The sequence below is a fragment of the Epinephelus moara genome, chromosome 22 (assembly GCF_006386435.1).
Source record: "Epinephelus moara isolate mb chromosome 22, YSFRI_EMoa_1.0, whole genome shotgun sequence".
Taxonomy (NCBI): domain Eukaryota; kingdom Metazoa; phylum Chordata; class Actinopteri; order Perciformes; family Serranidae; genus Epinephelus; species Epinephelus moara.
Genome location: NC_065527.1, coordinates 36,068,718 through 36,072,841, shown reverse-complemented (window position 1 = coordinate 36,072,841; position 4,124 = coordinate 36,068,718). Strand labels below are relative to the sequence as shown.

Here is a 4,124-nt window from a genome sequence, read left to right as displayed (position 1 = left end):
TCAACTCTAAATGTCAGGCATTTGCATAAATCAGTGTGTGATTTATCATCACATCACATAATCCATTCAGGCTGGATATCCTGCCAACACTTTTCATCTTTATGAATGAAAAAAGCTCACTGTGGAGATTCGGCGCATCCCCGCTCCAGGTGGACGGTGGGCGGGGCGCTGTTGTTGTTAGCCTCCCTGGAGCTGCTAGCCGACTGTGGAGCTTCGGCGCATCCTCGCTCCAGGTGGACGGCGGGCGGGGCGCTGTTGTTGTTAGCCTCCCTGGAGCTGTTAGCCCACTGTGGAGCTTCGGCGCATCCCCGCTCCCGTTGTCGGATTTCATGGGAACACCAAGGATGGTAAGATGAGGGCAGTTGAGTTGATTTGCACGCTATTTGTTGTTATAATATGCTGGGCTAGCTGCGTTAGCTGCCTCACCTGAGTTAGCTGCACTAGCTGCGTGGTGTTGACACACTCAGGCTGAGGTTGCTTTTTTTCAAATCTTTCTCATCATCTTTCTAAACTAGACCATGGCTTTAAGGTTCATAATAAAATGTTCTGAAAGCAGATGTATTGGGTTACAAACAACAGGAGGTGATATCATTAATTCACAGGAGGAATCGATAAGGGAATCGATAAAGAATCGGATCGATAAGCAGAATCGATAACAGCATTGATATCGATAAAATCCTATTAATTCCCATCCCTAATAATGACTTAACAACATGATGACACGTTGTGACAGCCTGTGAGCCAGGTGCCCGACGTACCCCCCGGACACACCCATTTACACACCCACTACTCACTGATTTGTCCATGGTTCGCGGCTTCATTCAAAATAATCTGCTTCCGTGTTCAGTCCTGGTACTCTGTGAGAGGAGTCGCTGCAGCAGCATGCAGCAGGAGACTGAACCACGCAGGAGGAGGAATAAACCCATGGTGAGACCTTTTCTTACTGGTTATGTGTGACAAACCATCTGACAAACCATCATCCTATGATCAGGCTGCTCACTACTTAATATTGACTCACTACTTCTAGCTCCGTATCGCTCCGGCTGTTAGCTGACGTCACCATCTGCGGAGTCAGTCTAAAGCCACCAGCAGAAGGAAAATCCGGACCGGATTACGCACTGACTGATGTGACTGACGACCGTGAGTGAATGATTTTGTGTTGACTCAAAAGTAATGCTTTTGTTTTGTACTGTATATCTTGTTCTTCAGGAAAACCTGAATTGGATTCTTTTTTTTGGGGGGGGGGGGGGGCACTGGAGATGAACTGTGAATTAACCCTAAATGAACTGTGAATGTTCTACAACGGTGGAGAGTTTCTGAATACACTGGATATGCAATGAAATATTGTGTTTGTGTTATTGTTTCATGCTGGGTTATTTATTTATTTATTCAATGTTGAGGGTGCATATTTTGAGTGTGTGTCCTGGTGTGTGTGTTTGACTGAAACAAACAGACAAACAAAAACAATCCTAAATGTCAGGAGGGATACCTGACTGGCACCCCTTAAAAACCAATCTCTCAAGTCAAACCGTCACAATGTAAGACAGAAGCCTTAGCTTAATGCTGCAATAGAATGAATGCTCTATCTATTATGCTTCTTATTTTAGATCTAAAGGCCTATGTTCAGGATTATGCAAACCATGATCTCCCGCAGGTGGGTGGTGCAGTGGTTAGCATTGTCGCCTCACAGCAAGAGGGTTCCTGGTTCGAACCCAGGGTTGGGGAACCCTTCTGTGTAAACAGACAGTTTGCATGTTCTCCCTGTGTCAGCGTGGGTTTTCTCCGGGTACTCTGGCTTCCTCCCACAATCCAAAGACATGCAGGTTAGGTTAACTGGAGACTCTAAATTGCCTGTAGGTGTGAATATGAGCGTGAATGGTTGTATGGTGACCTGTCCAGGGTGTACCCTGCCTCTCGCCCAATGTCAGCCAGGATACGCTTCAGCCCCCCCCGCGGCCCCTAACAGGATAAGCAGTTATGGAGAATGAATGAATGAATGATTTCCTACAGTCATTACAGGGAAATACCAGCATAATCTGGCAAATTACTACGTTTGCAGTGCAAGGTAACATTGGGTCACAATGCGATGATGGGGAAGTTGGAAGACAGCTTTCTGCTGCAATAGAATGAATGTTCTATCTATTATGGTTTTCTTTTTACAGGATTATGCAAACAATTACCATTATGGGGAAATGCTGGCGTAATTAGGCAAAATACCACATTTGCACAGCACATAAACTAACATAAACTAACATGAGATGATGATGGGGAAGACAGAAGCCTTCACCTCTTGCTGCTAAAAGAAGGAATGCTCTAGCTATTATGTTTTTATTTTAGATGTATATATTCACAGGATTATGCAAACAATAATCTCCTGCGGCGATTACGAGGAAATACTGGCATAGTTACGGCAAAATACCACCTTTGCACTGCAAGGTTATGTAAAGTCATGATGTGATGACGTGAAAGAGAGACGCCTAGCTTTTTTACTGCAATAGAATGAATGCTCTATCTGTTATGTTTTTCATTTTAGATCGATTTATATGCAGGATCATACAAACAGCAACATCTTCAACAGGCATGACTGGGAAATACCAAGTTTGCATGGCACACAGGGGTGAGGGGGAAGACAGAGGCTTTACTGTAGCTTTCAGTTGCTAAAAGAATAAATAAATAAATCCTTCACCTTTTATGGTTTTTATTTCTGATCTATACAAATAGAATAATGCAAACAATGATCTCTTGTGGCCATATGCAGGTCTGTTTTGAAAGGTCAACTGCCAGCTGATATGTGTTTTCATGCAGGTGATGGGAGACGAAACGTGGACTGTGGATCACTTACACTGGAGGCACAATAGGAAGGGATTTCTTTCATTCTTTCATTTATAACGCTACAACCATTTCATTGTATATTGTATATATTTCAGATTGTCTACTTTACTATTTTATTATTTATTTTTATTTTATTGTCTACTTTAATATTTTATTTTATTTTATTTTATTTTAATGTCTACTTTAATATTTTATTTTATTTATTTCATTGNCGCCCATCCGCGTCTACGCCCACCTGGACAAGCCGGTGAGCACTGTGAGGGTCATGTTTTTTGACTTCTCTAGCGCGTTCAACACCATCTGTCCAAGCTGACAGCAATGCAGGTGGATGCCCCCCTGGTGTCCTGGATTGTAGACTACTTGACTGGCAGACCACAGTATGTGCGTTTGCAACGCTGTGTGTCAGACAGAGTGGTCAGCAATACCGGGGCCCCGCAGGGGACTGTCCTCTCTCCCTTCCTCTTCACCCTCTACACCACTGACTTCAGCTATTGCACTGAGACCTGCCATCTTCAGAAGTTTTCTGATGACTCTGCTATAGTTGGATGTATCACCAAGGGTGATGAGGATGAGTATAGGGCTGTTTTGGATAACTTTGTCACATGGAGTGAGCAGAACCATCTGCAGCTCAACGTGGCAAAGACAAAGGAACTGGCTGTGGATCTGAGGAGGACCAAGACACTGGTGACCCCTGTTTCCATCCAGGGGGGTCAGTGTGGACATTGTAGAGGACTATAAGTACCTGGGGGTACACATTGACAATAAACTGGACTGGGCAAAGAACACTAATGCTCTCTACAGGAAGGGCCAGAGTCGTCTCTTTTCTTCTTTTTCTGAGGCGACTGAGGTCCTTCAACATCTGCAAGACTATGCTCAGGATTTTCTATGAGTCTGTGGTGGCCAGTGCTATCCTTCAGGATTTTCTATGAGTCTGTGGTGGCCAGTGCTATCCTCAATGCTGTTGTGTGCTGGGGCAGCAGGCTGAGGGTGGCGGACACCAACAGACTCAACAAACTGATCCGCAAGGCCAGTGACGTTGTGGGAACGGAGTGTGACTCTCTGATGGTGGTGTCAGAGAGGAGGATGCTGTCTAAGCTATGAACTTGGACAATGTCTCACACCCATTCCACCATGTGCTGGTCAGGCACAAGAGTACTTTCAGTGGGAGACTCATACCACCTAAATGTACCAATGAGCGCCACAGGAAATCATTCCTGCCTGTGGCCATCAAACTGTACAACTCCTCCCTCTGAGTGGCCCTGAGACCACTATATATATATATATATATAAAT

The 4,124-nt window shown here is 44.6% G+C and overlaps 1 long non-coding RNA gene across 1 annotated transcript; it reads left to right on the top strand.

Annotated features, from left to right (window-relative positions):
• The first annotated feature begins 841 nt into the window (after positions 1–841).
• LOC126383544 (uncharacterized) lies at positions 842–3,012 on the top strand. Its single transcript, XR_007569174.1, has 3 exons — positions 842–927; positions 1,028–1,140; positions 2,806–3,012. It is a non-coding gene; the product is annotated as an uncharacterized LOC126383544 (long non-coding RNA).
• The last annotated feature ends 1,112 nt before the right edge of the window (positions 3,013–4,124 follow it).